At 50.9% G+C, this 23,849-nt stretch overlaps 2 long non-coding RNA genes across 2 annotated transcripts; one reads left to right on the top strand and one right to left on the bottom strand.

Annotated features, from left to right (window-relative positions):
* On the bottom strand, window positions 9,001–21,180 carry LOC106508206. Its single transcript, XR_001304837.2, has 3 exons — window positions 20,913–21,180; window positions 18,392–18,642; window positions 9,001–10,362 (listed from the first exon to the last, which is right to left on the bottom strand). It is a non-coding gene; the product is annotated as an uncharacterized LOC106508206 (long non-coding RNA).
* LOC110257585 lies at window positions 15,443–18,393 on the top strand. Its single transcript, XR_002340406.1, has 3 exons — window positions 15,443–16,197; window positions 16,619–16,695; window positions 17,183–18,393. It is a non-coding gene; the product is annotated as an uncharacterized LOC110257585 (long non-coding RNA).

Here is a 23,849-nt window from a genome sequence, read left to right as displayed (position 1 = left end):
CTCCCGCCCCTTCCCCCCGCAGGGGATAACACTGCGGTGAGCCAGCAGGCAGTGCAGAGCCCCTCACGGACCCTGTCATGCCTTCGCGCTGGACAGCCAGGGGCCCAAGCCCCCGCCTGCCTGGCACTGCCACGCTGCTCCCCAGAACCGCGGCACCGTGCAAATGCCAGCTGGCCTGTCTCTGTTACCCATCCCTGCGCTGCCAGCCCTTGTGGACTTGCGGGGTTTCTGTCCTGTATAGTTTCCCCCGCGTTCTCTCTTGGGGCTGCAGCCCTCTCCTCATTGACTTCTGGGAATCCTTTGTATATTGTGGATGTCAGAGTACCCCTAGAATTACAATAAAATCCATGCTGGTTTAAGACCTTCCCCTATTCTGTCCTCCATCGACTCATTTTGCTCCTGGTAATCCTTTAATGGCAAAGAAGCCTTCCTTTTGATGTTATCAAGATTAGAATCAATCTTTTAAATTTTGGTGTGTGCTTTAAAAGTTTTAAGCTGTCCTTTCCGGTTTCTCCCTTTTCTTTTTGTCTTTTTAGGGCCACACCTGCAGCATGTGGGAGTTCCCAGGCTAGGAGTCCAATCCAAGCAGTAGCTGCCGACCTGCACCACAGCCACGGCAACTCTGGATCCAAACTGGGTCTGCCACCTACACCACAGCTAGGCCAGATCTTCAACCCCTGATCGAGGCCAGCGACGGAACCCTCATCTGCATGGATACTAATTGGGGTCATTACCACTGAGCCACGTCGGGAACTCTCTTTCCGGTTTCTAAGTCACAAAAATATTTCCTAGGTTTTCTTGTACTAACCTTATACTTCTCTTTAGTATTTTCCACAGTGACAGGTACTCTGCAAAGTGCTTGGCAGATACGATCTTAATAGGCTGCGGCTGTTTGAGATACTTTATATGTATCACTTTGTTTGATCCTCACAACAGCTCTAGGAGGTGAAAACTGTCATTACCATCCTTGAGTTACCTTTGAGGAAACTGAGGCCCTGAGAGTTTCAGTAACTGCGACGTAACACACAGGAACTAAGTTGAAGAATCTGAAAGCCTGGCACCCGAGGCTGTGTCCTCAAGCCCTGTGCTAATCCATCTCTCTGTGGCGACCCTCACAGCAATCGCTGGTGTGGGAGGTAATTTTATGTACTAACGTGATTGGGCTGAGGGATGCCCAAAGATCTGGTAAAACGTTATTTCTAGGAGTATCTGTGAGGATGTCTCTGGAAGAGGTTAGCAGATCCGTATTTGAATTAGCAGACTCAGTAAAGAAGACACCTTTACTGATGTGTGTGGGGGGGTGTCACCCCATCTAGTCCTAGCCTGTCTAGGACAAAAAAGTGGCAGATTTGCTGCCTTGGCTTGAGCAGCACATAGAATGGGTCTCAGAACCAATGTCCCCCGGGAAGAATGGGACAGCATTGATCCAGCAGCTCCCATCCCCCATCAGCAAAGCTTATCTTATCACCTGTGAGAGGGTCCAGAGGGCCTATCCTGGTCACAGAGGAGCCTTGGGGCAAAAGAGTCACAGGTGCCTCTGACAGGTGCTGTCAGCTGCCACCTGGGCAGGCTGGATGCTGCAGCCGAGGCTCGGGGCTGGGCCAAGCGCATGTGAGGCCAAGGTGCTGCCCCGGGGTGTTACCGCTGGACACTTCGCTCTCTGCTGGCCTGTCACTTCTCCAAGCAGAGAGCTGGCCTCCAGGAAGAGGGTGCAACCTTGCCTCATTGGCCTTTATTTCCTCCACGATGCCCAGTGTGGTGCAGGGAACAGGGCACGCTCCAATACAACCCTGCCTTTTATTGAGCATCTTACTCTCCGGGCACGGGGCGGGGGGTGTTCTCTACACGTGCTGATGCTTTTAATCCTAGTGAAAGCCCTGCTCTAACACTTTATGCACCAGGACATGGAGGCTAAGAGGTCTAGGGAGCAGTTCCACAGAGCTAAAGTCAGAACCCAGGCTGGTGTGTCACAGGAGCCAGAGCCTTCTCAGTGCTGGCTGAAGAGGAAAGCTCCCAGCTTCTTCTGTCTGGACCAGGGGGAAGGGGGAGGGAGGTGCCCTTTACTTAAAGGAAACAGCTAGAACTGAACAAAGGCTCAGAGACAGGAGCGCCTGGGCTTGTGTAAGGAGGAGCAGTTTGGCCAAGTGTTAGAAATTTGAGGGAAGCTCTCCTAAAAGAGTTGCCCTTTGGGGGAAGCTGGGGGGAGGAGGTAGCAGCAGGGGTGATGTTTTTTCTACAACTTAGTTGGCAGTGGGTGGGGGAGCTTGGGTTGGACTTGAAAAAGCCCCTATCACACTGCAGTCTTCTTGAGGGCAGGAACCCTTGCTTCTCCTTTGTGTGACAGAGAAGCAAAACTGGCCACATGCACGGGTAGGTGCGCGCGTCCTTTGTCATGGATGTGCTGGGTGGAAAGATAAGCTGGGGTGGTGGCCGCTCCTGGCTGGCCTTCTCAGCATATCCCCTGGTTACACTCTTTCCTATCCTAACCCACCCACCAGACCTACCCCCACCCCACAGCTGAGGGAGCTACTCCACCCACTTGTCATCTTCCGTTACTGGTTTTCAGCAAAGAGCCTAAGAGTCCTTGGGGACTCCTCTATTGTGTCACGTAGGAGCAGAAGGGTTGCTCTCTCTGTAGATTCCTCCAGCTGCCCCCCTCCTGGGGCTTGCACAATTCAGTGGCAGCAAGGATGGAAGAAGAGAGATCCCCGACCTGTGGCCTGTTTGGCCCGTGGTGATGGAGGTAGGATTTGTCCTTGGTCTCCCTCGTGCTCGTCCCACGTGTGACTTTGGCAATTCTTTGTCCCCACAAGCAACTGCCCTATGCTCTGCCTCCTTTGGCCCGCCCTGGTCCAGGCTCCTGGCTCACACTCTGCTCCCTTCCAACCCCACCTACGACAGGGAGCCATGGCTAACAGTTGTATGTATTTGGGATGTATATTCAAAGCCAGAAGCATTAGATGTGTGTCACTGTGCAAACTGCTCCCTCACCTGAGTAATATCACTGCCATCTTTCTGTGGACTGTGTATGAACCTGACCCATTCCTTTCAGGGTCGGTATATGCACAGGAAGCAATATTTCCATTATTTTTGAGAAACTGTCATGGGCGAGGTTCTATTCTGGGGACTAGAATGTCCATTTTAGTAAAGGTGATGGGAAGTATAAAAAGTAATTAAATAAGTAAAGAGCAGCATTGTGAATGGTGTTATGAGGAAAATAAAATAAAATTGAGGGGTTTGGGAGAGTGTCACTATGGAGGTGACATCTGACAACTCAGAAACAAGACTCAAGATAACAAGAAGGGAGTTCCCATTGTGGCTCAGTGGATTAAGAACCTGATTAGTGCTCATGAGGACGCCAGTTCTATTCCAGGGCTTGCTCAGTGGGTTAAGGATGTGGCATTGCCGTGAGCGGTGATGTAGGTGGCAGAAGTGGCTCAGATCTGTGTTGCTGTGGCTGTGGAATAGGCCAGCAGCTGCAGTTCTGATTTGACCCCTGGCCTGGGAACCTCCATATGCCATGGGTGCGCCTCCCCTACTTCCCCATAAAAAGGATAACAAGAAGGATGCATATTTGGGCCACGTCCAATTTTGGGCGAGAATACACCCTACTGATGGTACCTTTGAGCCCATGCAATGTAGATGGTGGAGATGGAAATGGACGGATGACCCTGTGGCACTAGTCTTCACTCTTACTCAGTGTCCTCAGGGGCAGTGGCAGCAGGTCCAGGGTGGTGGCAGCTGTCCAGGCAGAGGGCCAGATGCACGGGCTGAGAACAGGCCCATATCTCCTGGGGCTGAGCCCTTTAGCACAGGCCCACTGGGACTGACAGAGCCCCAGGCCAGGCCCCGCTGTAGTGCTGCCTCACTCCTGCATCCTCTTGAAGTAACGAAGGGACTTTCCTATTTATTCTTTTTCTGAATAAAATACCTAGCCTTTGGAGTTCCCATTGTGGCACAGTGGAAATGAATCTGACTAGCATCCATGACGACGCAGGTTCTATCCCTGGCCTCGCTCAGTGGGTTAAGGATCTGGTGTTGCTGTGAGCTATGGTGTAGGTCACAGATGTGGCTTGGATCCTGTGTTGCTGTGGCTGTGGTATAGGCCAGCAGCTGTACCTCTGACTGGACCCATAGCCTGGGAACCTCCATATGTCATGGGTGCGGCCCTAAAAAGACCAAAAAATAAAAAATAAAAAATAAAAAAAGCCTATCCCGCCTCTGCTTTCACAAGATACTATATGTAAAAGTGCTTTGAGAGAGCAAAGTTTAAAAAAGAAGAGAGAGGGAGGAGGGTTTCTCTATGAGATTCCTAGGGCTGCTGTAACAAAGCATCACCAACTGGGTAGCTTAAAACAATAGGAATTTATGGAAAGTCTGAAATCAAGGTGTCAGTAGATTGGTTCCTCCTTAGGGGCTCAGCTGGAGAATCTGTTCCGTCCACAGAAAAGAAAATCATGGACTTGGAGAATAGACTTGTGGTTGCCAAGGGCAAGGGGGAGGGAGTGGGATAGATGGGGAATTTGGGGTTAATAGATGCAGACTATTGCCTTTGGAATGGATTCGCAATGAGATCCTGCTGTGTAGCACTGGGAACTATGTCTGGTCACTTATGATGGAGCATGATAATGTGAGAAAAAAGAATGTATACACGTATGTGTGACTGGGTCACCATGCTGTACAGTAGAAAATTGACAGAACACTGTAAACCAGCTATAATGGGAAAAAATAAAAATCATTAAAATAAAAAACAAAAAAAGAATCTGTTCCAGGCTTCTCTCCTAGTTTCTGGCAGCTGTCACCAATCCTTGGCACTCCTTGGCTTGTGGCAGTGTAACTCTAATCTCTGTCTTTGTCATCAATGGCATTCTCCCCAGGTGTCTGTGCCCAAATTTCCCTCTTCTTATAATGATACTAGTCATTGGATTAGGGCCACCCTAATGATCTCCTCTTAACTTGATCACATCTGCAAAGACCCTACTTCCAAATAAGATGGTATTCACAGGTAACCAGAGGTTATGACTTGAATATATCCTTTGGGGGGACACAATCCAACCCCTAGCAGTATCTAATGTCATCTTCGTCATCAGCACCATCATTGTCATTACCATCTAAAATACCATTAAAAAAACAAACACTAAAACGCATTAACAGCAAATTGGATATGACTGTTTCTATGTGGGTGATAGTCTGCCTTGACAGGACAAAGGTGGATGTGCAGGAACCTGGGAGAGACCAAGACAGGTCCCACTTGGCATTTCTCAAACAGCAGTGCACATATTAAACACCTGGGGGCTTGTCAAAATGCACACCTCGGAGTTCCTGTCGTGGCTCAGTGGTTAACAAATCCAACTAGGAACCACGAGGTTGCGGGTTTGGTCCCTGCCCTTGCTCAGTGGGTTAACGATCCGGCGTTGCCTTGCGCTGTGGTGTAGGTCGCAGACATGGCTCGGATCCCACGTTGCTGTGGCTCTGGTGTAGGCTGGTGGCTACAGCTCCGATTGGACCCCTAGCCTGGGAACCTTTATGCCACAGGAGCAGCCCAAGAAAACGGCAAAAAGACAAAAAAAAAAAAAAAAGAAAGAAAGAAAAGAAAAGCACACCTTTGTCAGTAGGCCTGGGGCAGGCCTACAGTCTATGCTTCTGTCAAGCTCCCAGGTGATGCTTCAGCTGCCGGACCACACTGTGAGTAGTAAGGGTCTGATGAATCACCACCATTCAGGCCTCTGCCCTGCCTAAGGCCCAAGAACTGGTCACATTGGAAAAGCCTTGCCCTCTTCCTCCCATGACCTTCATGATTTTGAGAGCCAGCCTGGCGGGTTTCAAGGGCCTCACTTCCTGCTTAGGTGGTCCCATCCGTGATGTCTTTCCTTCTCTAACATGCTCTCCACATGGCATGCTGCTTTTTCTTAGCCTCCCATTAGTATTCTGCTGGACGGCTCCACCAATGCTGGAACGCACTGGGGGAGCTGAGAGGAAACTTAGCTGAAAGGAGGCCTGCAAACACTGCAGAGCACAAAGCACACACATTCAGCCAAAAGACCCCCATTCCTGGACCCCATCCAGACTCGTCCCTTCATTATTTTTGTTCTCTTTCCTCTTTAACTAGACCTTGCCTGAAAACAGCCAGGGCGTTACTAAGGTAACGCTGTAGAGCCTCCCCCAACACATTATTGTTTAATTCCAGCAGCAGCAGCCCAAGGAATTTGCTATTTGTTTAAGGGATGAAAGCCACAAACTTCCACACATTCTTCTCCAGTTTTACTCCCTTCGAACTGTATGGTCCAGTCAGACTGGAGCACATTGGGTGGAGCAGACTCATGGGACCCAACAAAATAGTGGGTTCTTAAGAAGAGTCATCATCCAAAGATGGACAGAGCCGGGATTTTTTTAATTGGCCAAGGAGTGGGGTGATAACTGTCCTCACTGATGATCTGAGAAGGGCATGGCCGGAAAGGAAAGCCTGTCCGTTATGTTTGAATCCCGCCTCAGATCTGGATATCACACATTCCCAGGGGTCTCGGTTTCACAGATTGTGACTCTAGGAAGGGTACTGGTGACCCCATGAGCAGCACACCTAACCTGTACGAAAACACATGGGACGTGGCTCCGGGTGCGGAGGGGTTTCAGGAATGCACACAGCCCCGTTTAAGAAGCTTTATCAGGAAACCACTGTGGCCTGTAAGCCTGAGAGGTAGGTACTGGGGGCACAGGGGGAATCACCCGGATCTGCAGCTTCTCACCAGTAGGTGCTCATGGGTCCGACTCCGCTCTGCCACCACTGAAGGACCAATTTCTCTCTCTGTCCTTGGTTTTCTTTCTGTGTCATTCTGCTTCTCGGACAGACTCCCAGCTCCCGCTCCATTCCAGCCAAACTCCCTAAGCAGAGGAATTTGATTGGTTCATACAGCACAAGCTCTTGAGCTAAGCTATCTCATAGGATAGTTGGCCCAACCAATAGGGAGGCAGCTCTTGGATCAGGTGCTCACCCCTGGTCCAATTAGCTGTGGCCCATGTGCCACAGTTCACATCGTGCGGCATGGTTCCTTTTTTTTTTTTTTTTTTTTGGTCTTTTTAGGGCCACACTTGCTGCATATGGAGGTTCCTAGGCGAGGGGTCTAATCGGAGCTGTAGCTGCCAGACTACACCACAGCCACAGCAACAGGGGATCCAAGTAGCATCCGCGACCTACACCTCAGCTCACAGCAATGCCAGATCCTTAACCCCTTCAGCGAGTCCAACCCACAACCTCATGGTTCCTAGTGGGATTCGCTCCCCTTGCGCCACAACGGGAACTCCAGCATCGTGTCTTCAAAGGGAGCAGCAGGAGTTCCGTGCTGGTGCAGCCAGTGGGAAAAAATCCAACAAGGTCCCAACCCTCCCTCAGCGGGTTAGGGATCTGGCGTCGCGGTGAGCTGTGGTGTAGGTTGCAGATGAGGCTGGCATCTGGCGTGGCTGTGGTGTAGGCCGGCAGCTGTACCTCTGATTCGACCCCTCGTCTAGGAACCTCCATATGCCGCGGGTGCAGTCCTAAAAAGTCTAATCAATCAATCAATCAATGGAGCTGCAGATTCAGCAGGTCTTCCAAGGCCTTTTCAGCCATACAGTGTAAATTGCATGATAAAGTAATTGCTTTCTGAAGCAAGAGCAAGATGTCTAATGAGGAAGTTTGAATTTTTCCTGCCTTCCTGCCTGCTTTCCTTTTTTTTTTTTTTTTTTCAAACGCCGCACCAGCAGTATATGGAAGTTCCCAGGATAGGGGTCAAATTGGAGCTTCAGCTGCTGGCCACAGCCACAGCAACACCAGATATGAGCTGCATCTGCAACCTCCCCAGGATTTTGCGGCATCTCCAGTTACTTAACCCACTGAGGCCAGGGATCAAACTCACATCCTCTCATAGGTTATGTTGGGTTCTTAACCCACTGAGCCACAACAGGAACTCCAAAACCTGATTGAATTTTGTGGAGTGTTGTGGTATGTGATAGAGTTGCTCCTCTGTCATCCCACTGAGATTGTGGTGAAATGTACATTTCTCACCAATTTCTCTGGTGTTAGACTTGCGTTTTTGAGGGTGGTCTGTGTTGACTCTGACCTCCAGGAAGACACAGATTTAAAACAGAGGCTGGGAGGTGGGGGACAGTCACAACCTGTTACCTACAGAAAAAAACTTGAGACGTTTGGCAGCGAATGAAAGGAGAAAAAAGGATCACTCTATTGAAGTAGCAGGTCATCCATACAATGACCCAGAGAGACCTATGCAGTGGTATCAGGAGACAGAGAGATAACACACAGGCATATGTGCACACACAAACATACAGGGAGAGACAGAGACACAGGCTCAGAGAGATACATACAGAAAGAAAGGAGTTCCCGTTGTGGCCTAGTGGTTGACAAATCCGACTAGGAACCCTGAGGTTGCGGGTTCGATCCCTAGCCTTGCTCAGTGGGTTAAGGATCCGACGTTGCCTTGAGCTGTGGTGTAGGTCGCAGACGCAGCCCAGATCCCACGTTACTGTGGCTCTGGCGTAGGCCGGCAGCTGCAGCTCCAATTAGACCCCTTGCCTGGGAATCTCCACATGCCCCAGGTGCGGCCATAGAAAAAGACAATAAATAAATAAATAAATAAATAAATAAATAAATAAATAAATATTAAAAAAAAAAAAGAAAAAAGAAAGAAACACAACACACCTTGGGGCATACTCGCATCCACTGAAACAAGGAGAACTCTGAAGAGAGCTGGTAGTTCAAGGGTAGTGGAAGTGAACACTGCATGCAGGAGGGTGAAGCAGTCTAGCACAAAAAGAAGAAAAGAACCATCTCTCTGGATGTTCAGGCTATCACAGTAAAGTGATTGCCAAGCTCACCTTCAGGAGAGGAGAGGGTGAGTGCTATGGCTAGGCAATTCAATATAATCCCTTTTCAGTGGAAAATATATTCCTTGAAGTTGAGAAGCAAAAAACAACCCCCCCCCCAAAGCAGGTGTAGACATGCTAGACATGCTTTTGAAGCAGCTGCCAGATTCCAGATGAGTTCTAAGTGTCTGTTTCAGTCTGTGGCCCCAGCACTCTGGAGGGACCCCCACCTGCTTCATCAAACACCGTGATACCTTTCAGTGTCTGGAGAAATGACCAGTCTGGTTGGGGAGCTATTGCACAAAAGTGTTACTGAATGCTTGGTCATGTGCCCAACGCACAGTGAGACCCAACAAACCAAAATGTTGGAGTTTGGAGCACAGAAAGTTCTATTGCAGGACTAAGCAAGGAGAACAGGTAGCTTGTGACCCCCCCAAAACCAAACTCTCCAGTGGTTTCCAGGGAAGAAGTTTTTATAACCAAAATTTGAGGTGAGGGCTGCAGGGTGTATGACTCTTTGGATTGGTTGGTGGTGAGGTAACAGGGAGAGTTCCAGGACTCTGGTGCTCAGCCGGAATTTCCCATCTTCCACCTGGGTGGGGACCTTAGTTCCTGCAGAAGAATTCCTAGATATGTTGTCATGTATATTCCTTGAGCAGAACCCAGACCTCACCCCACTGCTGCACTCTTATTTCCTGACTGCTCATCTTTTGTTTCTTCATTCTCTTACTTTCCTCCTTAGCAACTGTTGGAATCTGCCCTCTGGAACTCAGGGAAGGTCTAGGAAGCTGAGGAAACTTATTTCCTATAAACAAGAAACAGGGCGGGGGGGGGGGGGAACGACACAGTACCCAAGAGGGCCCCAAGGGTCCTGCTTGGTTTCGGATGGGTGGCCGTTCTCTGCCTGTGGGTCTCCCTGCACAGCCACCTATAAGGGAGTTGAGACCACGAAGGAACTGGATACTGGATTGAGACCACGAAGGATCCGGATCTGGATACACAGTCAGTCCTGGAGGGAGGGCCAGCACCTGAACCGCTGAAAGGGGAAGGGGTGAATTGTCTCCGGGCTAAGATGTGGCGCTCTCACTTAGGCCGTCATGTCTGGAAGGGACCTCGGACATGAGGTCCCTTCAGTTCTTCTTGTCTGCTCCTTTCATTCTTCAGAGGAGAAAACTGCCACTCAGAAGTTAAGTGATTTGCCTGAGGCCACGCAATGCTTTAGTGGTGATCTGACAAACTTATTTACCGATGGCGGCTGGTAACTTAGGTCTGTTTTCTTTTTACCTCTCTTAGGTCAGTTTCTTTCTTTTACCTTTTAGATCAATTCTATGGGAAGGCTGGGGCGGGGAGGCAGGCAAAACCTGACAACAGGCCCCAGGGTCTCTGAGAGAGGTTGGTTGAGAAAGTGCCGGGGAACTGTCAAAAAAGTTTCTGCTTCATTTTATCTGTGGAATCTCTTCTCCTTTGGGGCCGGCTGTCCCTTCATGAAGACTTCATTTTAGGGAGGTCCTGTCGTGACACAGTGGAAATGAATCTGATTAGGGACCAAGAGGTTTTGGGTTCCATCCCTGGCCTCGATCAGTGGGTTAAGCATCCAGCATTGCCATGAGCTGTGGTGTAGGTAGCAGACTTGGCTTGGATCTGGCGTTGCTGTGGCTGTGGTGTAGGCCAGCAGCTGTAGCTCTGATTCAACCCCTAGCCTGAGAAGCACCATATGCTGTGAGTGCAGCCCTAAAAAAAAAAAAAGACTTCATTTTGGTCACAAGAGGGATACAGTAACTCAAGTATTTCAGAGCATAGTTGATCTGGAGTCCAGAAATCAGGAAAGGCGTGAACTGAGAAAGTCAACTGATGGTATCTAGGGGCAAACTGGGATATGAGCCCCCTCCCCCCACTCCCCCTTCTCCCCCAGCTGCTCCTCAATCGGTTGACTTTTTGTTTTTTGCTTTTTAGGGCCGAATCCACAGCATATGGAGGTTCCCAGGCTAGGGGTCAAATCGGAGCTATAGCTGCTGGCCTACACCACAGCCATAGCAATGCGGGATTGGAACCGCATTTGTGAGCTACGTCACAGTTCACGGCAATGCTGGATCCTTAACTCACTGCGCGAGGCCAGGGATGGAACTCGCCTCCTCATGGATATTAGTTGGGTTATTACCGCTGAGCCACAATGGGAACTCCCAATCAGTTGATTTGGATGCAAAACGGCATCTGGTGAGAGGGGCACCAGTTCAGCAGAGGAAAGAAAGGATGCAGATCTCAAATTGGTAACGGAGGGATCTGCTCACAACAACTGCCAAAGCCTGGCTGGACCCTGGTACATGGAATCTGAAATTCCTGGCCGTTGGGGGCGTGGCGTCTGGGTGATCCTTTAATGGGGCCCAGCCACGGTGTCCCTAACGAATGCTGTTCCTACGCTGAACGTGGCCTGGCCTGGCCTGTCCCCTTTGGTGCCCTGCCCACTCTGGGGATGGGAAGGGGGAGGGCAAGTCCAAACTCTTTTCTGAGTTGGGAGGGGCAGGGATCCACATCAGGTCCCCAGTAGTTGGCCTGAGAACTTGCAGCGCTGTCAGGACCCAGGTGCCCTCACTCCCAGTTGTGTCTGCAAGCACAGGGGGACTCTGGACGCTGCCCTGGAAGCCAGAGTCCTGGAGGCCAGCTCTTCTCTGAAAGCGGCATCACACCAACATCCTTGATGACCCAGGCCTGGGGCCGGGGCCAGAGGGGAGAGAGGGAAATGCAGGAAGAAGAGCTTAAGAAAACCGGTCTCCCCCACCGTACCCACTACCCCCAAAGGACGCATTTGTTCTTTGAGATGAGAAAATAGCCACGGAATTCTTTCTGCTCTCTGCTAGGATCTTCCTTTTGAAAGCAAAGGAGAGACTGGGAACTCTTACCCGGATCTCCATCTCAATGCCCAGAGACAAAGGCCAAAAAATGTGAGGAATTTCTAAAGCACCTCCTTCAAGCAGCATCTCCCCCACCCTCTGGCTCAGCTCCAGGGGCGCTGCCCATGGGAATGGCAGCTTTCTCCTCCTGGCTGGCTGCCCACTCACTAAAAGCTCCTATCCAAGGAGAAATGAAATTAGGAATCTCCCCGCTCAGCCTCCTGCTCTTGAGCCCATGTAAGAAGATACTTCTGTGAACCCAGAGGGTAGGGTGGCCTGGGGAGTGGCTCTGCCTCCTTGCCCCTCGCGGGCACCGCCTGTGCCTTGGTGGGTGGAGGAGAGGCCTGCGCCCCACCTGCTCCAGGGCACTGGGAACATTTTCACGCTCTGACCCAGGCCTTTAAGAGGAGCCCACATGTGGCTTAGGGTTCTTTTCTCCTTCCTCTTTGGAGGCTGAACAAAAGGCAGTGAGCTTCCTGGGCATCACAGGGAGTCAAGAAAGGCTGGGAAAGGGTCCCCTCTTCCCAGTCTCTACAACTCACCCCCACCCCACCGGCCGCCATTGTCCTTCAACATGGCCGCCCTCACCCACCCCTTGTCCCACTCGTCCCCCTAAACAGTTCTCACCTCCTTGACTCACCCAATACGGAGGGCACCTCCTGTCCTCGCCTCCCCCCAACTCCCATTTCAATACTGAGGCAGAATATTAACTCAGGGAGTCAGCGTAGGAGCATGGGCTCTGGATACATTCTTTGATATGGCCATGGATCAACATTTGTGGCTTCAGGGCTCTAGGGCTTCACATCCCCACAGGCCTTGTTTTATTATAGGAAGTGTGCCTTCTCCACACGCCTTGTTTACCATAGGAAATGCGCCTTCCCCCACAAGGACCTTAATCTCTAGCCCACCCCTCAGCTGACAGAAAGGCAATGAGAGGAATGGGGACTTAGTTTAAGCAAAGAAAAGGACAAAGAAACCATAAAACTTATGGGGACATTTCCAACTCTAAAACGCCTATTGGACAAGGACTGATGTAGGCAATTGAACAAGGCCAATGGGAGAAAACCACATCTTTCTGGACCCCACGTTGGTGCCCCTTCCCATCTTAAGAGATAAAAATCACTATAGGACAATAAAGAAGGGGGCTCTTCTCCCCCTTCCCAGCAGCCCTGGGAGCTATTTGCCTTCCTGTAATAAAGACTTTGCTTGCTTGCTTGCTGCCTGTGTGTTCCCGGAGTTCATTCTTCGACGGCCGTGAACAAGAATCTGGATTCTGGTATCATCTTTCCGGTATCAACATGGCATCTCACACGCTCCCTGCTCCTCCTTCACTGTGTGAAGTGGAGTTGCGTGGGCTAGCACTTGCCATCAGCCTCTACATGGATTAAATCATGAGCCTCTGCAGCTGCCAACCCGCGGCACCCCTGGAGTGGTGCGCAGGGCGGAAATCAGGAGTGAAATTCTGCGCTCTGGAAAACTGGAAGAACAGGTCTTCAGATAATCAGATGTTTTTAGGAGATTTTATGTGCCCAATTCTTGCCTCTCCTCATATCTAGAAAAACACTAAAATCCTTCATGGTGATATCTGCAGTAACCTTGAGGAGACCAGCAACAAACTTTTGTAAAATGTATGTATGTATGGCTTCACACACCTCCCTCTCATTTTTATATCCTGATATCCCCCCTTTTCCTCTTGGGGCAGTATTTCGGAGCTAACTGAAATATTGCCGCCCAGTCTGTAGTTAAGACTAAAAGAATGCCACGGTCATCTGTGAATGCAGTCACTGCCAGGATGAGAGCTGGTGAGTCCTGCAAGCTGGGAAAACTCAGGATACTGGCCCTGATAGTGGAGGTGCCTTTCAAAGGAATGATTTCCGTGAGCCCTGCTACCTGCCCTCTGTGGCAAAGACTCCTAGGTATCCTAGCTCCTCCCTCACCACCTCAGGAGGGGTTTCTCAGGACTAACTGAGAGGCTGTCTCCCTGGCTTAAATCCTAATTTTGCCCCAAATAAAACTTAACTCTCAACTTTCAGGTTGTGCATTTTTTTTTTTTTTGTCTTTTTTTTTTTTGCCATTTCTTGGGCCGCTCCTGCAGGATATGGAGGTTCCCAGGCTAGGGGTCGAATCGGAGCTGGAGCCGCTGGCCTACGCCAGAGCCACAGCAACGCGGGATCCGAGCCGCGTCTGCAACCTACACCACAGCTCAGGGCAACGCCGGATCATTAACCCACTGAGCAAGGGCAGGGACCGAACCCGCAACCTCATGGTTCCTAGTCGGATTCGTTAACCACTGCGCCACGACGGGAACTCCAGGTTGTGCATTTTTTAAGTCGACACCTGCTATCACATTCACCACCTTGCTCGAGTCACTTTTCCCTGACCAGCCCCACCTCCCTGCTTGGTAGCTGGCATATCTGGCCTCCGAGCCCTGAGTAGTCTGCTACTCTGTTAGCTGCTTACCCTCAGGGAAGCGACAGATCTTGAAGTCCCCCCCTTTTTTTTCCTCCTCTGTGAAACGGGAACGTGACTATGCACCTTATATGTCTTCATGATGATCATGGGAGATGACAAGCGCATGCTGGTAAGCACGCAACAAATGCCCCCTCTCTTTCCCACATGCTCTCAATCCCAAGGTGTTTAGTCTGCACTGCATTCATGATAGTTTTGGCTTTGGCATTGTCTTGGGGAACTCAGGCGTACATTGGACCCGAATGATTCACAACCTCCTTGAGGTCAGGGGAGACCCTCTCCCAGCGCTCCACAAAACGAGCAGAGCATCGGCATCACCTGGGAACTGGTCAGGAGTGTGGCTGCCCAGGCCCCGCCCCCACCCTAGCGCATCACTGATTGGAGGCTGGGCGGCAAGCTGCACGGGAACACGCCCTCCAGATCATTCTGTTGCGTGATCCGGTTTGAGAACCCCTGCAGGAGTGCTCTGCAGAGCAGGGCTATGGAACCCAAGGTCCGGTGCCTGAGGCACAGTGAGGCCCACCGAAATATCAGATTTGGGAGCAGAAAAATGTTTACTGCATGAGCCAAGCAAGGAGGACCAGCAGCTTGTGCTAAAAAGGCTCCCTCGTGGGTTTCAGGGAAGAGTTTTTAAAAGACAAATTTTGGGTGAAGGATGCAGGGTGTGTTACTTTCTTCATATCACCAGGAATGTCAATCATCAGCCTTCTAGTTCTGGCCAGCGGGGTCCAGGGGCTTGTGTTCAGCCTGAAGTTATCACCCTCCACCCAGCTGGGGGCCCGAGTTGCAGGAGAAGAACTCAGAGATATCTGTTTCAGATTGTTCTGTATATCCGCTGAGGAGGAACCAGGATACTGCCCCATCACTGCACTATAGTTTCTTGACTGCCTTGCTTTTGTTTCTGCAATCCCTCGCTCCCGGGAATTAGTAACTGTTGGAATGGGTCCTTTTGGAACTCAGGGAAGGTCTAGGAAGTTAAGCCTTTTTCCTACAAACAAGAGACTGGGAGTTCCCATTGTGGCTCAGGGGGTTACGAACCCGACTAGTATCCATTAGGATGTAGATTTGATCCATGGCCTCCTTGCTCAGTGGGTTAAGGATCTGCGTTGCTGTGGCTATGGTGTAGGCTGGCAACTGCAGCTCCCATTTGACTCCTAGCCTGGGAACGTCCATATGCCTCAACTGTGGCCCCCCCAAAAAAAAAGAAAAAAAAAAAAAAAAAGAAACAGGGACCATGGAAAGGCTTTTGTACCCTGCCACCCTCAAGTCTGCTGGGTTTCAGTAGCACTGGATTTGTCATGCTGCATGGGCTTCAAAAGCCAATCCACTGTCTCTCTAACTTGCTGTCTTGGGCAGCAGCCCCATTCAGTCAGTAGGGGTAGGTACCTTGCAATGCTTCTTCCCTTTGCTCCCTGCAAGAGGCAAAAAGGAAGCTGCTTCTGTATGCTTTGCTGTGCCTGTCCTCTCCTTGACATGGCACAGCCGCCAGGAGCTTGGATGGCTGTTGACAGAAAGGTATGGGCTCCCGAGAGGCCCAGCTGCCTGCATACACTCCCGGGCCCTGCTGCCCTGTGCCCCGGATTTCCCAGGCTGCAGGCGGCGCTGGGCGGAGCGAGGGAACCCGGGCAGCATGTGCCGCCCCGTGTGGAGCTGAGGGGAAGATGCTCCCTACTCCTGGCAGCTTTCCTCAGGGAGCAGGGGCTCCCTGTGTGGCCGAGGAGGGCCAGCCTGGCATGAATGGAGACCTTGTATCGAGGACCTCACTGGAGCCGGGAGCCACAACACAGGGGCTTTTCACTAGCAACCTCGCAACAGAGGCGGCATTGAGCCTGACTGGTGGCTCGCGGGCGGACATGGTGTCTGGCGGACGCGTGGCATTGGTGGCACAACATTGCTGTCTCTCCTGCCCCTACCTTGCCGGGGTCGGGTGGGAGCTGCAGAGGTCTTCTCTCGGAGGGGAAGATGCAGAGAGCCATACTGTCATAGTGTAAGCCACCTTGAACCCCTCTCTGTTCAAGGCAACAGTAGGGGGGCTGGATGCGAGTGAAGGGGTGGGTGAGTGCAGGGAGTAGGCTGGTGTGCTGGACAGGAAGGGGTTAAAGACAGCTGCTTGGAGACACAGCTCCACTGGAGCCTGTGCGACAAGAAAAAGGCAGGAGGCCAGAAGCACTCTATCTGGGCAAGGGGCATGGAGTTCCAGCGTGCCCTGCAAGGAAGGGGTGCAGCCTGGCTGGGGGGCCGTGGGGAGGCTCCAAGTCAGGGACACATGACAAGGGCCCAGGGGTAATCAGGACGGGGGTGACAGTGGGGCTGGGAGCATGGTGGGTTTAGTGCCCTCCCCCCAACAAGGAGGTTAGTAGATCAGTTCGCCCTCGCTTCCTCACCTCTTTTTCTTGTCTCTTTTCCAGGGTGACCAACTCCTGGTTCACTCAGGACCAAAGGATTTGGGGGATGTGGGACTTTCAGTGCTAAAACTAGGACAGTGGTGAGCTTACTTCCATCTCTGATACCTTCCACCACGTCTGAAATTTGTTATCCTTTTCACCCACCTCTCCTTCCCCACAATTTGATAACCAGATGGGGAATGCACCGGAGGCAAAAGGGAGGAACTGGGGGAGGGAGGAACTGGGAGGGCCTCTGCGGCTTAGGGAGGGTCCCAGGCTAGGGGTCCAGTCAGAGCTGTAGCTGCCGGCCTACACCACAGCCACAGCCACGCCAGATCTGAACCACATCTGCGACCTACACCACAGCTCACGGCAACGCCGGATCCTTAACCCACTGAGCGAGGAGGCCAGGGATGGAACCCGTGTCCTCATGGATGCTGTCAGATTTGCTTCTGCTGAGCCATGTTGGGAACTCCCTGGATCCTCTTAAAGGAAGGATTGTTTTAGTTTTCTGTATCCACTGCTACCTGGAAGGGTCAATAAATGTCTGCTGATAAATGGATGAATAAGCAAATCGTGCCCCTCCAGGTGGGAGAATCTGGGAAGACTTCAACGGACAAAGGAGCCTACAAGTTTGACTTGGCCACTGCGAGGTGGAGGTGGAGCAAAGGGCGGCCACCTGGGACCGCGCTGGGTGACACCACGTAGAGCCACAGCCCGTTTCTCCGCCACGCCCTGTCTTCAGAGCAGCCCCGCTTCAGCTTCCATGTCTGCTCTGTCGGGGCTGGGTGGCAGTCACTGTCAAGCTGTGGTGACTCACTGATCCCTGGGGTTGAGCTTTTTCCTGAGCTCATTGACAGGCAGGCCCTGCGGGGCTGGGGAGCAGTCCTGGAGGCCTAGCACACCCAGTCCTCTCAAAATGACAGCTGCCTCAGGGCAGGTGGTTGGTGGGGGCCGGGGGTGGGGGAGGGGATCTGATTTCCAGGAAAAATACTGTTGTGTTTTCACCCTTTCATCAGAAACAAATAATCCCAACCAGGGCACCTTGGGGCATTGGTGGGTTCATGTTCAGCTGTCACTCTGGGGGTGTCCATCTCTGTCCTTCAGAGCCTCCCCTGGGGCCCCACCCAGACTCTCACAAGCTCACAGGCTCAGGGCAGGAGGCCCCCTGGATAAAAGCCTGGAGGCAGAGGGGACAAACTCAAGGTGAGCCCCAGGAGAGCAGAGGCTCTTGGCCCTGACAGGGCTCAGCTAACCAGAGCAGGCTGAGGCTGCCTGTGCCAGGACCCCACAGCACCCCCTCAACTCCGAGAACTGCTTCGTCTCTTCCTTTTCCCTTCCCTTCTCTCTCTTCCCCAGGGGGCAGTCCCCGCATCACATCTGGGCCCAGGAGAGGATGACATGGGTGGACCAATCTCCCTTCCCTGCCCCAGCTGCTTTGCTTTTCTTTGTGGTACTGAGAACCACCTGAAAGGGACCACCTGTCTTGAATGAGGGCGGAGACCAGTATATTCATTGCTAACTATGTCCCAGCACTTAGACCAGTGCCCAGTGCATCATAGTTAATGAGTGAGGCCAAATATTCATTTCCATGCCTCAGGCCCTGGTGACTGAACACAGGGCAGCGCCCAGGCTTTGTGTTGGGAAGGTTTCTGGACAAACAGCTGGGAACCTGGAACTGGGGAGAGCCCTCTTCGTTTCTGCAACTGCTTTTTTTTAAACCCTGGGGAGTCAGAGAAGCAGAAGGAGGTTTGGGGGGTATGGGGCCCTGGGCTCAAGCCCTAATGCTTGCCTTACCTTCTCAGGCAGAGACCTTGCTGCACCCTTGGCATAGAGTCCCGCTCCACCATAGCCCACATTCCTTTGGTCCGGAGCACTGAGTTCACTTCTTCTGTCCCCTAGCACCACTTTTTGGTGGCCAGGGTTCCTCTGCTGACACAGCGGCTGGCCCTGGGAATGACCAGGCTGGTCCTGTTCTCATGCTCTTATTTATGGCAGGGCAGGCTGAGTCCTAGACAGGTGAAATCATTTGTTCAAGATCACTTTGCCTGGAAAAAAAAAAAAAAAAAAAAGGAGTTCCCATCATGGCTCAGTGGAAGCGAATTTGACTAGTTTCCATGAGGTTGCAGGTTCAATCCCTGGCCTTGCTCAGTAGGTTAAGGATCCAGTGTTGCCGTGAGCTAGCTGTAGGTCACAGCCGCTACAGCTCCGATTCAACCTCTGGCCTGGGAACTTCTTTTTTTTTCTTCTTTTTTTGTCTTTTTGCCTTTTTTTGAGCCTCTCGCTCGGCATATGGAGGTTCCCAGGCTAGGGAGCTGTACGCCAGAGCCACAGCAACGCCGAGCCACATCTGCGACTCATACCACAGCTCATGGCAATGCCAGATCCTTAACCCACTGAGCAAGGCCAGGGATCAAACCCGAAACCTCATGCTTCTTAGTCGGATTCATTAACCACTATGCCACGACAGAAACTCCTAGCCTGGGATCTTCTACATGCCGTGAGTACGGCCCTAAAAACCAAAACAACAACAACAACAAAATATCACATTGCCTGTCCTTGACAGGGCTTAGAATTCATTTATTCATTCATTGGACACTATTTTTTGAGGCCCTACTAGGTGCCAGCACTTTCCAAGGCACTCAAGGTATATCACTGCACAAAACAATAGGACAATAACATCAAATGACAGAATTAACTAAAATAACTACCACTTGTTAATTTTTTTTTTTTTTTTTTTTGCTATGATCATGGCATGTGGAAGTTCAGGGGCTGGGGACTGAATTCATGCCACAGTAGCAATCTGAGCCACAGCAGTGACACCACCAGATCCTTAACCTGCTGCACCACCAGGGAACTCCATTAATCTTTTACATTGCAACAAGTATTGTGCCAAGTGCTTTATACATGCTATTTAATTTAATACTTACAATAAATCTACAAAGTAGGTCTTCCTTTTTCAGGTGAAAATTACTTAGCTAATAAGACCCTGATTCTATGCCCTGTGTTTCTGGCTATTGGGATCCATCTCAGCTTCCTAAATTAAAGGACCTCTGTCTTGCCTTACAGTTCGGGGCAATTTCTGCTCTATTCCTCTGCCTCTCAAACTTCCCCTTAGCTCCACTCTGGATCAAAAGAGCATCTGCTGTTTAAAGGTCAAAGTCTGTATCCACGTGTAAAGTCTAAAGTCAGGAGATGGCCCATTTGTTTCCTAGGATGAGGATGCAGGGGAGGAGAGATGATCCCACCCTGGATCATGACGTTAACAGAGGACGGTCTTTTCCTGTGGGTCTAGAATGGAATAGTCAGTTACTGCAATTACTGCCTTCATGGAGAAGGATAGATTGTACTAAAGAACCCCTATCTATAAGGAGCAAATAGCCTAGTACCTCACTGGGAACGTTTGTACATTGGTGAGGCAGAGACACATGATCAGTGTATTCATAGGACAGCTTCAGCTTTGCTTCCTAGGCACACAGCAAGACTACATTTCCCAGGCACCCTTGCAGCAGCTAGGTTTGGGGAGTCCCGACCAATGGGATGTGGGCAGAGGTGATAAGGCATTGTCCATGCACCATCCTCTTAGATCATATTTAAGGTGATAGCCTCGCAAGTTGGAAGTAGCCTAGAAGCGTCAAGTAGAACCCCTGACATTCTTTTTTTTTTTTTTTTTTGTCTTTTGGCTATTTCTTTGGGCCGCTCCCACGGCATATGGAGGTTCCCAGGCTAGGGGTCTAATTGGAGCTGTAGCCACCAGCCTATGCCAGAGACACAGCAACGCGGGATCCGAGCCGCGTCTGCAACCTACACCACAGCTCAGGGCAATGCCGGATCGTTAACCCACTGAGCAAGGGCAGGGACCGAACCCGCAACCTCATAGTTCCTGGTTGGATTCGTTAACCACTGCACCACGACGGGAACTCCCCTGACACTCATTTGGTTGTGAGTGGTATTTATGGTTTGGCATAGCCTGTCTATCTGGACCACGAGCAAAACTAGGCAACCAGGAGTTCCCGTCATGGCGCAGCGGTTAACGAATCCAACCAGGAACTATGAGGTTTCGGGTTCAATCCCTGCCCTTGCTCAGTGGGTTAAGGAGCCGGCGTTGCGGTGAGCTGTGGTGTAGGTCGCAGACGCAGCTCGGATCCCCACGTTGCTGTGGCTCTGGTGTAGACCGGTGGCTACAGCTCCGATTCAACCCCTAGCCTGGGAACCTTCATATGCCGCGGGAAGTGGCCCTAGAAAAGACAAAAAAACAAAAAAAAACCAAAAAAACTAGGCAACCAGCCCCCATCCTTAGGGACTTTCCGAAACTCACCTCTGAAATTACCATTCCAAAGGACACCTTTAGCTCTCTGTTAGGAAATTCCAAGCTCTGTGCTCCTTGTTTTTCACGGGAATAAAAAAAAACGACTATATTCTTATGATAAACGACAAGATCACAAAAGATATGTAAGAATGTAAAGGAATCCTAAATCCAAAAAGTTTGAGAAGCAAGGCAACAGAGGAGGCCAGTCAGAGGTTGTTGGAATTGCAAAAAGGCCAAGCAGAGGGTGGTGAGGAAGCCGGAGGGTGGCTTCACTGGCTGCTGCTGCTGGAGACTGGAGGGACAGGAACAGGAGGGCTTCCAGTGACTGAGCCCAGCTTCCTTCCGGGACCTCGCATCATAAAGGAGGACCATCCGGCAGAACTAGAGCACAGAGTCAGGGATACCAAGTGGGAACCAGAATCATGTCAGGGGCTGTAAGTAGGGGGTCCTGGGAGAAATACAACAGGGCATGGCTTTCTTGACATAAAATAAGCCTTTTTTTTTTTTTTTTGTCATTTCTTAGGCCACTCCCGCGGCATATGGAGATTCCCAGACTAGGGGTCTCATCGGAGGTGTAGCCACTGGCCTACACCAGAGCCACAGCAATGCGGGATTCGAGCCGCGTCTGCAACCTACACCACAGCTCACCGCAACGCCAGCTCCTTAACCCACTGAGCAAGGCCAGGGATCGAACCCGCAACCTCATGGTTCCTGGTTGGATTCGTTAACCACTGCACCACGACGGGAACTCCAAAAGAAGTCATTTTTGGCCAAAGCTATTTTGTGATCTAAGCCTGGCCACAGTGCTTGCCCATGAATATAGGTCTCAGTAATCCGTGGTCTTAAGGCAACTAAAGAATGCCGGAACAAACTGCTGTTATCAGGCAAGAGAAGAAACAATAGCGAAGATAATATATCAGTTGTCAAGACTCCCGGTTCTGTTTCAATGGTAAAGATTAGCCCGAAGAGCTTAGCCTCCAGATCCACTGGAACCTAAGGGATGATGATGTTAACCTTTTCTGACCCTTGTGACTTCAACCACTGAGGCTTGGACTCTGTAGACCTCTGTCCCACTTCTTTGCTGAATTCCCCTCTGCCCAAGCCCCTTCATGAGGATGCCTGGCCCCTTAGCTTAAAACGTGCCCAGTTGTGCTGTTTGGGAAAGATCCCCGATGTTTTCCTTACATGCTTCAAGTAAGAAAGCCATCCTTCTCTTGATCTTTGGCTTGGTTGTGTCTTTTGACACCCACCCAGAAGTGAACCCAGTTTTTTGGGTAACAAGGCTTCCTGATAGGAGCTGGAAACAATAATAAGGCACAGTACCTGCTGAAGACCCTTACCCAGAGCAGAGAGAAGGGCGGAGAAATGCCCTGGTTTCTAATTCTTTTTGGGGGGGGGGAATTAATGGCCTATTATTTATTTATTTTAATATAATGATTTTTATTTTTTCTATTATAGCTTGTTTACAGTGTTCTGTCAATTTTCCACTGTACAGCATGGTGACCCAGTTACACACACATGTACTGGTTTCTAATTCTTTCTCCTGTCCTGTTCTCCAGTTATACTGGACGACCAGGTCTGGAAGTTCTTAACAGACCTTGGAAAGCAGCTTGCTGGACTTAGTCCCCCCACAGTACAGAGCAGAGGCGATGGCTACATGTGGATCTGAGAGCCACGGGCACATGGCCTGGTTCAGAAAAGGAAGGAGAGAACATGGATGTTGGCTCAAGGGAGCCACAGGGATGAGAAAAGTCTGCTCGTGATGGGAAGTTCTTGTACTGGTGTGAAAGAAAGGAGCAGAGTAGAGCAAGACAGAGGCAAACCCACTCTGGGTGGAGGTAAGGGCAGCACGGGTTGATGGCTGACTCCAGGCAGAGGGCTGGCCTTAGAGATCGGGGGCCCTGGGTCTGGAATTTCCTTCTGAAGAGGGCTTAGTAGGGCCAGCTGATGGGAAGTAGAAATGAGATAGGCTGGGACCTGGGACCTTGGACTCTTTGCTGCAGTGCTCGTACCTGGACCAACATCTGGAGCATCTGAATACAAAAGAAACTCTAAGGGACTAAAAATCAGGCATGCACAGTTGGGGCAAATTTATGAACAAGACACAAAAAGGCCAAAACCCAAGGGCCACTTCTGAGATGCTGGGAGCAAATGCAGGGAACTGCGCATGAGCCCTGTACAAAGACGGCGCCACCAAGCGGGTGGGGTGGGCAGACCACCTAAGCCACCCCTCCCCTCTCCCACTGATCCACACCTTCCCTCCCCCCCCATTTAAGGAAACAGGTTACTTGTTTTCACTCCCTTGTGCTGCAGCCTAAGTCCCAGTAAAGCCTTGCTTGAATTTTTTATCTGAATTTCTTTCTTTCTTTTTTTTTTTTGGTCTTCTTTTAGGGCTGCACCCGCGACATATGGAGGTTCCCAGGCTAGGGGTCAAATTGGAGCTACAGCTGCCGGCCTATGCCAGAGCCACAGCAATGCGGGATCTGAGCCGCGTCTGTGAACTACAACACAGCTCGGGGCAACGCTGGATCCTTAACTCACTGAGCGAGGCCGGGGATGGAAGCTGTGTCTTCAAGGATGCTAGTCAGATTCGTTTATGCCGAGCCACGGTGGGAACTCCCGAATTTCTAATCTGGCCTCTTATCAACTTCTATTGATTAAGGAGTCCGAGAACCTGGGTTGGTAACAGAAACAGGGGACTTATTTAAAAACTGCATGCTATCCTTACTTAGGGTCGGTTTCTTTGGGGGAGACTGTTAAATTTGGGGTTACGGAAAGGTTGATATCACCTACTCCTAGGCTAATAATTTTAAAGTCTCTATACGCAGTCTCAATCCCTTTCCCATCTATCGGCTAAACATCTCTACCTGGATGATGAGCTGTCTGTACTCTTCCTTGTGGCCTGGTAACCAGGTCTCTCCTGAAAGGGACTTCTTTCCAGACTCC

This window comes from Sus scrofa, chromosome 18, assembly GCF_000003025.6.
Source record: "Sus scrofa isolate TJ Tabasco breed Duroc chromosome 18, Sscrofa11.1, whole genome shotgun sequence".
Taxonomy (NCBI): domain Eukaryota; kingdom Metazoa; phylum Chordata; class Mammalia; order Artiodactyla; family Suidae; genus Sus; species Sus scrofa.
The sequence above is the reverse complement of the archived record's forward strand: the minus strand, read 5'-3'. Positions and strand labels throughout refer to the sequence as shown.